We start from the raw sequence: 10192 nt of genomic DNA on the forward strand, positions 1-10192 counted from the left end.
TCTTTGGCCGAGTAATGGCCTTATGGTTTGGCCGTTCTAAAACATGGCCTCTACGGCCGAGGACTGGTCTTTTATGGCCGAGTAATGGCCTTTATGGTCGAGCCATTTATAACATGGTCTTTAGACCATAGTGGTAAACGAACTTGTAGTATTGATCATGGGTTTATCCTCTCTCCCCCTCATGACCATACTATAAGGTCGTGGTGCTTGGGACAATTAAGCCTAATGAGTTTCCCTTTGTGTACATGTTTCACAACGTGAGATCTTTTACGGGATAACTCTGTGCCTTTTCAATCTTTGCATCAAGTTTAGACTTTAGGATGGCTAATCCTGTCATGCCATATAGTGTAAAATTTCGTGGGATATATCAGTATAGTCACCACTTCTCTTGCCTCTTATCATACTGATATTATAGCATATTTTTGATCAGTAGAGATCATAGGTATAGTCTCGACCACTTTCTTATAAGGTCTTAGGTGGTTTTTCTTTTAAAATCTGAAGGAACTTGTTTCCTTTTGTTTGCCCATTGTTTTTATTTAGAAACCATATTATCATAACTCAATGGGTCACATATTATTGGGTGTATCTAATGTCCTTTAGACAATGCCTTAGCCATAATTTCTTTACTAGGCTCACTATACTACTTTCACGATTTCTTACTTGGATATTATGCCCTTTAGGCAATTCTTTATCAGTAAAAACATTCATATGTTCAAGTAAGATCAGACAAGATATAATGAAATCAAAGCAAACTCTTATATATATATATATAAAAAAATCGTGAGTCATCAAGTAGGTCAAAAGCAAATCACAAAAACATAGACTTATATAAAATTATTGTGTTGAGATCTTTCTTTAGTCAATGTATAAGCCGGCCTCACAATCTATATTACTCCACACGGCTTTCTTGGATTCATCCTGATCCAATGCATAAGGATATCTCATCTCACTGTTTTGTTGCTCAATGTATCTTTTCTCAAGTTTCTCAAATCTGTCAATGGTATCTTTAACTTTCTGCTTTCTTTGCTCAGTTGCCAATAGGTATGACAATAGGTCATTATAGGTTGTGAAAACCTTAGCTGTATATGATAACAACCGATCCTTTGGATTGAATGTGGAATATGTTTTATACAGTAGATCATTATATGTAACCACTTCATCACATAGTTCAAGACAATGGGCGATTTTCATTAGAGCAGAATCGTATTCTTCCACGGATTTAAAATCCTGGAACCTGAGTATCTTCCAATCATTCATGGCTTTTCGCCATAATTCCATTGAGTATATGGATTTTAGTTTTATCCAAAGATCATAAGGATCCTCAATATTTTCATACTTATTTCTCAGTTCCTCAGTGAGATGATAGCGCATAATTGTTATGGCTCTATGCTTTTTACTTTCAATTTCATCATTTCTTTCAATGATACATTTCCCGAGTGCTCTAGACTTCAGGGCAATTGAAGTGTTCATTTCCCATTCTGGATAATTATCTCCAGAGATATCTAGGGCAGCATAATCCGAAGGCTCAAATCTCGACATCTCAAATCATTAATAAATTCATGATTTAGAATTCTTGCAACCAATTCAAATAATTAGTGCATATGATTTCATAAGTCTATCTATAATACTTTAGGCCACACGGCTTTGCAATGTGATGCTTAGACTTCACGATCATTATGTGATACAACAATCCTAGAGATTGGTTCATGAGATATGTAAACAAGGTCGCATGACCATTCAGATATTAGGCCATACGGCCACTTAGATGTGCACTAAGCCACACGGCTTTAATCTCAATCAAGGGCACAAGACCGCATGTATGAACCAATGCATTATGCCTCACGGCCATTCAGTATGATTGATAACAAAAACACAATGCCACACGATCCATATCAATCAAATTTACCAATTTCAAGGTTGGTAATGTTTCAGTTAGAGTTTAGTGTTTTAGAATCAAATAATCTAGCAACCTAACTCTCATTCAATATGTAAATTCTTTAAATCAATCTTTCAATCTTTGAGAGATTTAATGTTTCAAGGCCTTTAGGAATATCAATCAAGATTAAGGGTTTCAAGGCCTTAAGGATTTCGAATCTTGAGATTAGATCTATTAATCAATTTATCAATCCTAACATCTCAGATCATCAATCATCAAACAAAGACATTTTAAAACCGATTTTAAACTTTTAGGGTTTCAGTTTGAGTGATTTAGATTCGAATTTAAACAATCCTATCAATAGCTCTAGGTGATCAAACAATCAAAGTTCAAATCAAACAATTTAAAACCAATTTTCCAAAACTAGGGTTTTTAGGGGATTTCGAAAACTTTGATCTTTGATCAAGGGGATTTGATTTGAGATTCAAAATCATTAAGACTTTGATTTTAATTGATCAATGGATCAATCTCGAATTATGGTTTAGGGGATCGGACTTATTCGAGCTCCGATTTACTCTTTAGGGTTTGATCTATTTTCCCTATGGCTTTCATCTTTAGAGTTCTGATTTTAGGGTTTCAATCTTTACAAAACAACCATGTTCAATTCATGTTCTCAGAATTGGGATTACCTTTGTTTTGCAGATTGTAGAACCCGGACCACCAAGATGAACCTCAAACGGACGCGAGATGGACGGATGCTGAGACGCGCGCCAACTGCTACCGGGAACGTTCGTCGGCTTCGTGCGTCTACGAGCTGGGGTGGGAGACGTTGGATGCGAGCTGGTCCTTCGGGAACGTGAGCTGGCTGAGAACGTCGGACACGAGCTGGAACGGGACGCGTCTGATCGGGGAACGCGAGCTGGCTGAGCTTGATCGGATTCTTGCAAGCTAGGACGCAATCAACAACCAATTAGGGTTCTTCGGGATTAGGGTTCCAAAAGACCAAGGCGGCGCCGTCTATTGTTTCTGCGAGTGTGGGCGCGTCTGAGATTGGAGTGACGAAACGTTTTCGCTGATAGATTCGTCTCGTCCAGAGCTTCAATTTGATATGTGGCTCGTCGTCTGGTTTCTCGGGGTTTGAGAGATAGATCGATTTTAAGTTACGCCTGATTTAGGGTTTATGTGTGACGGATTTTAGGTTAGGTTTTGTCTCAGGGTTTTGGAGTCTATCGTGCTGATAATGTGTTGTAATTAGAGAGTTGAGAGACTGGATATTTCTGTGTTATTATTAATGAATCATAGAGGTTCCTTATATAAGAATTACATGAGAGATAAATGGAAATACATAAATGGAAAGATAACAAATCATAAACCAACAAAAATAGGAAAACTAGAAGAATGGAAAGTCATGGCCGACTTTCTCTCTCTCTCCAGATCGTGGCCGCCTCTCTCTAAAGTTTGGGCCGTCTCTTTCTCTCTCTAGGTTTGAGCCGGTTATGGACAGAGTTTGGTTAATGGCAATCCACTCCATGATTTATAACAATAATCATTTTTCTAGAAAGGGCCTGAAACAATATATGCATTTCGTTTTCACCAAAATCATCAATAGAGAGTCAAAGATTTTCTTGCTTTTGACGGGCCATTTGATATACGTATAATTGTTATTTTATCAAAAAAAAATATTAGTATATACAAACTTAACATCATATTTGTATCTTTTGAAAAAATTGCATATGATTAATTTTTTTTTTGCATATGTGTAGTAGTTGTTTTATATGTTTAGGATGATAATTCTTGAGATATAAATGTAATAATTTATAATCTAATGCTAATTTATAATATATATATATTTATAATTGAGTTGGTTTCAAAGTGATTGAATATTAATTTTAACTAATAATAGCTACCAATATAATCTATTCCAACTTGTAATTTATATTCTAGAATGACTTAAATGTTTATATTTATTAACTGTAAATTTGACATTTTAATATAATATCAAAGGCAATGTATAATATTTTTATAAACTCATAATCTAAAATATTGAAATAATTAAGGCAAAGCCCGTATACTTAAACATAGTTTAATAGATATTAATGAATGGAGCCCCAACAAATTTGCAAATAGAATGGGCCACCAGGAAATGGTTCATTTCATTTGTAGCCCAACAAAACTAAACATATATCTTTGGTCTTTCAAACAGCTAGGATTTAAAAAAGGCATGAAAAAAAAAGACTTATTCTTGGGTTGGGTTGAACCTATAGATTCACCAAGCAATAGAATTGTGTTATTTCAAATTCAATATTTTTTTAAAAAAAAGAAACAAAATATTGTCAAATTATATTATTTTTTAAAAATTAAAAGGTAAAAATAAATAAATAAAAAATAGTAATAATTACAAAAAAAATATTTTTAACGTCGTCAGCAAAACATTAAGCCCCAAATCCTAATCCCTAAACCCTAAATCCTAAACTCCAAACCCGTGGGTAAACCCTAAACTCTAAGATAAATTTTAAACTCTAAATCAAAATCACTTAAAAAACATTCAAGGGTTTAGGGTTTAGGATTTAGAATTTAAGGTTTATAGTTTTAGGGTTTAGTGCTTTTATTTAGAGTTTAGGATTTATCCAAAGGTTTAGGGTTTAAGATTTAGGGTTTAGAATTTTAGGGTTTAGTGTTTTTATTTAGAGTTTAGGATTTATCCAAGGGTTTAGGGTTTATCCAAGGGCTTACGGTTTAGGATTTAAGGATTACGATTTAGGGTTTAGTATTTTGCTGACGATGTTAAAAAAAAAATTTTAACTTTTTTTTTTAAAACTTAACATAGTTTACCGATATTTTCTAGGGGATGAACGCAAGAATAACTAAAAAAAGACAGATATCTGGAACGGTCTCTTGATCGACAAAGGATGAGATGAAGATAAATTGTTGTCGATGTTGAAAATCAATGATGTACGACTCAGATTTAGTAAAGACGATATCAGAATCTCGAAATCTTAAGGTATACCATCGTTTACTCATCCGCAATTTGTTTTCTTCTATCTGTAATAGAAAGAGTCCTAATCGAGTTATTTGTTGACGAATCCTAACATGCAGCCAATGCAGGTGGATATTAGATCTGAAATATTATTAAAGAGAACAGATGAACACCATCACTGTTCACCTCTTGGAGATGTCGAACATCTGAAGAAACCAGGAACATAAGGTAAGCATTTAAGAAGATTCTTCTATATTATTGTCAAAACTTGGTGACTTGTTGAATTTAGCTTAGAAAAGTCATAATATAAGCATACTATGAAGAAAATCGATTTCTTCACATACCTGATATGTTGTTACTGTCGCAGATATCGTTTACCGCTTTGAGAGGGCAACACGATAAATCTAAGCATGTGCAGGTCTCGCAGTATAATCGTTTGTCATTATTCAGTTGGAAGGCCTGGGACAGAAACATAAGCATTTAAAATTTATAGCTAAGTATTGATTCTGGAGAAATTAGGCTGTGTATGCACCGTCAAACACGAAATTAAGAAAATGATCAAACACAGGTCACGGCACTGTGATCTTTTCGATATTCCACTTTTACCCCTATGTATCTATCAATCTATGATATCCTATGAGATATATTTTGTGTCGGAACGTAACATTTCTCACACGCCTAATAAATCACGAAAACTACTGAAGATAAAAAAACCTTGGTAGATAAAACGTAAAAGCAGCAGTTTTATATCTTACTACGAGTGAAGAGGAAAAGGGAAAACAACGGAACAATACAACGAATCCACCACCACCACCTTCTCTTGTTTCACCATCACCACCTCCGGCTATAGAAACCTCAACTAATTGCATCGTATTTTAGCCGTCACTACAACGTAACCAAAGAAGATATTTTGCCACCAATCACCACAGTGGCTGAGGCAGCCAAAAACTTTAGGAGGGTCAATTTCATAACAAACATATATTGCATGGGTCAATTGTCAATTTTTTGTGATATTCTCTCTGTTTTTTTATCAAATACAACTTAAAAAAAATTACATAGATTTCATGTGGGTCAAGTGACCCACGTCCTCAAGCGATGGCTCCGCCACTGAATCACTATCGTTATCTTTTCCTCACATGATTCGTTCCTATTTTTTTTTGTACTGATTATTCTTTTTTTCTTTTTATCAATTATACTGGTGATACAAGTATTCTTGTGTAATGGAATGTGTTGATGTGAAAAGTGTTTGCTTTTGTGGTATATGAAATGGACGCGCTAAACTAGTGAGATTCCTGAGAAAATTATTTGTAGTACCTTTTTCACCCAGATTTGTATGATAAAGACAATCTATGATAAATAAAATGTTAGTTGTTAATAGTTATTGTTTTTTTTTTTGCTTTATTGTTAATAGTTATTGTTATACGTTAAGATCTAGACGAAGAATGTCAGGTGTATCATAAGTTTCCAATTATCATTTTCTTAGTTTCCAGGTTGAAGTTATCTTTCGGGTGTAATTCTTTTCAGTCAATGATATCTACTTAGTTAGATGTTAACATATATTGTGCATGTTATTAATAGCTGAAAACATAAGACGTTAATTTATATTGTCTCATTTACATGTTACTAACATAAAATACATTTTACATCTTCTCTTACCGTTAACTGAAATTATACATTTTACATCTCTTAACAAATTATTATCCGTTAAACCTAATATTTAGTATATATGTACTCATGTTAGATGTCTAACTATTATGTTAGCGCCATAGTAGTAAACGATAATGCTTTCTTAGCTATATATTACACGCCTAATATTATCACCTCTTTGTAATAATCATGTTAATGTAATGGTTAGAGGTTATTAGTGTTAGCTATAGTACTAATTTACAAGATAAGCCTTAACTATCATACTAGATTTTAACTCGTTTTCATATCATCCCAAAAGAGCATTTTATTCATAAAGGTGCATATATACTATTTAGATGCCAGACGCTACATACGAATGTCAAATTAGAGATTGCATCAATTTACGTGTAATACAGTTGAAAATGTTTGGTCAAGAGCTCTCTGTTACAAACCTACAAGTCGAACAGAAGCCTATACTACCGAGTGACATATCTACTTAGATTTAGAATCAGGTTTCTCTCTCACTGTGTGTACACACATTGGGGCCATTTCCGGCATGACACCTAATTCTACTACAGGGAAGGAAGGGTTTTCAGCAGCTTTGTGTAGAAAACTAATATTGGATGTTTTTGGGTATATTAATCCAATTCTCTCTTGATTCTATGTAGTGAATTAATTCATAAAAGACAAAGATCGCATTGTTTAAGACATATATCTTTTTTAATCCTTTAAATTTGTTTCCAACGTACTGTGATATATTATGTTTACTTTGTTACTTGTATAGGACCATATGTTTATTACATGCATCACCCAATTGAAATACTGAAGGGAAGTGGTGATATTTCTCCAACCTTTCTGCAATTATATAACCGGCCTGTAAGTAACTATTAACCATTTCTCAGAATTTTAGAAGCTATAGGAATGGAAGTGACTATCGGTAGTTAAGATTGAAACCGTGTTATTGTTTTAAACAGGGGAAGTAAATTATTTTCTGCAGCGTAGAACTTTTTGAAAAGTTCAAATTTCATGTTAGAAATAATAGAGAAAAATATTGTCGGTAAGGAAATGTTATATATTTTAAAAAATTTTAGAAGTCAAACCTGTTGAAGAAATCTTAAAAATCTATTTACCAACAAACTGTTATAAAAAGAAATGGAATTTTATTGTATCGCGGGAATTTGAATAAGAACAAAATTTATACCCGTACGAAGAAGATAACACTGATAACAAGAGAGGATGTGTTATTAGAAGGAGAAGGGATGGTCTGTTACAAACGATCGAAACGATCATTTATATAGAAATGAAAAAGTGAAGTTACTGTGCATGCATAGTGATAGTGGGCTCCACAACGTTTATAATGTCAAAAGTTTCGGCCATAAATATTGACGTTTGATTCTTTTTACGTTTATAATACTCCCCCTTGGAGACCAGTGTCACTATCGCTTCTTGCTTAACGTCTATGTTGCCTCGTTAAAAACCTTTCTAGGAAAACCCAATGGGAAAAACCATAGTAAGGTAAAAAGAGTACAACTACATAAGCTCCCCCTCGAATGAGCAGTCACAGATCCTTCTGATGACGCATTCCAAAGTTATGGACATGTTTTCTGAATACTGAAGTCGGAAGTGATTTTGTGAAGAGGTCAGCTGCATTGTCGCATGATTGGACATATCTTACTTCAATCTCTTTCTTCTTCACGAGCTCTTGAGTGTATGAGAAGAACTTTGGATGAATATGCTTCGTTCTATCGCTTTTGATATATCCCTCCTTTGTTTGAGCAACACATGCTGCATTATCTTCATATAGAATAGTTGGCTCTATATTTTCGTCAATTCCACTGCTTGAACAGATGTGTCGGCTTATTGATCTTAGCCATACACATTCTCTACTTGCTTCATGGAGTGCAATGATCTCAGCGTGATTTGAAGAAGTAGCAACAAGTGTCTGCTTCTGAGAACGCCAAGATATGGCGGTGCCTCCAATTGTAAAAACATATCCTGTCTGGGATCGAGCTTTGTGTGGATCTGACAAATAACCTGCATCTGCAAAACCAACCATTTGACCTTTTGAACTTTTAGGATAAAACAAGCCTAAATCAATGGTCCCTTGGAGGTAACGAAAAACATGTTTGATCCCATTCCAATGTCTTCGGGTTGGAGATGAGCTGAATCTTGCCAAAAGATTCACAGCAAATGATATATCAGGCCGTGTACAATTTGCAAGGTACATCAGCGCTCCAATTGCACTTAGATATGGTACTTCCGGACCAAGTATCTCTTCTTTCTCCTCAGGTGGTCGAAATGGATCACTTTCAATATTAAGTGACCTAACGACCATCGGGGTGCTAAGAGGAGTTGATTTATCCATGCTAAATCGTTTCAACACTCTTTTAGTGTATGTGGATTGATGCACAAATATACCATTTTGTGAATGTTCTATTTGTAGGCCAAGACAATACTGTGTCTGTCCAAGATCTTTCATCTCAAATTCTCCTTTGAGATAGTCTGATGTCTTTTGTATTTCCTTTTGAGTTCTGATAATGTTAAGATCATCAACATAAACCGCGATTATTACAAATCCGGATATTGTTTTCTTGATAAAAACACATGGGCATATAGGATCATTCACGTATCCTTCTTTTATTAGATGATCACTGAAACGATTATACCACATACGTCCAGATTGCTTTAACCCATATAATGAATCTTTGCAATTTTATTGCACATAACTCTTTAGGTTTGGAACTTAATGCTTCTGGCATTTTAAATCCATCAGGAACTTTCATGTAGATATCAGTATCTAATGATCCATATAGATAAGCTGTAACAACATCTATGAGACGCATCTCTAGATTTTTATCAGCTGCTAGACTCATCAGGAATTTAAACGTGATTGCATCCATAACTGGAGAATACGTTTCTTCATAATCGATTCCAGGTCTTTGAGAAAAACCTTGAGCCACTAGACGAGCTTTGTATCTCGTAACCTCATTTTTCTCATTTCGTTTTCGAACGAAAACCCATTTGTACCCAACTGGTCTCACATCTGCAGGTGTGAGCACAATAGATCCAAATACTTCTCGTTTATTAAGCGAATCAAGTTCAGCTTGTATTTCATTTTTCCATTGTTCCCAATCATGTCTCTTTTGACATTCATAGACAGATTTTGGTTCTGGATCATCGATTTCTTCATTTATTTCACTTGACACAATATATGAGAAAGCATCATCAAGATCATTTTGTTCATTTCTATTTCATATCCTTTTATTATGGATGTAGTTGATAGAAATTTCATGATTACTTTCCGACTCATGATGCTCAACTTTCTCAGTATCCTCATTATTTGTTTCTTCCAAAATACTTTCTGCTATTTTAGATGTGTCATTTACCTTGACATCCTTTTGTTTTCTAGGATTTTTATTCTTAGAACCAGCAGGTCTGCCACGCTGCAGGCGTGTTTTAGACTCTCGTGTATCGTCCGCTTTTCCTTGCTCATTTGATATTTTGATACAAGCAGGAGCATTCACGACTGGTATATGAGATTTAGTTACCGTTTTGGTATCCACAAATGCATCAGGTAGCTGATTAGCTATACTCTGTAAATGCATGATTCGTCGAACTTCTAGTTCAGACTCTTTAGTAGGAGGGTCAAGATATAGTAATGAAGGTACACTCCATTTGATGTCATTTTCTACATTTTTGTTTTCTCCCCCTAG

Source organism: Brassica napus, chromosome C5 (genome assembly GCF_020379485.1).
Source record: "Brassica napus cultivar Da-Ae chromosome C5, Da-Ae, whole genome shotgun sequence".
Lineage (NCBI taxonomy): Eukaryota > Viridiplantae > Streptophyta > Magnoliopsida > Brassicales > Brassicaceae > Brassica > Brassica napus.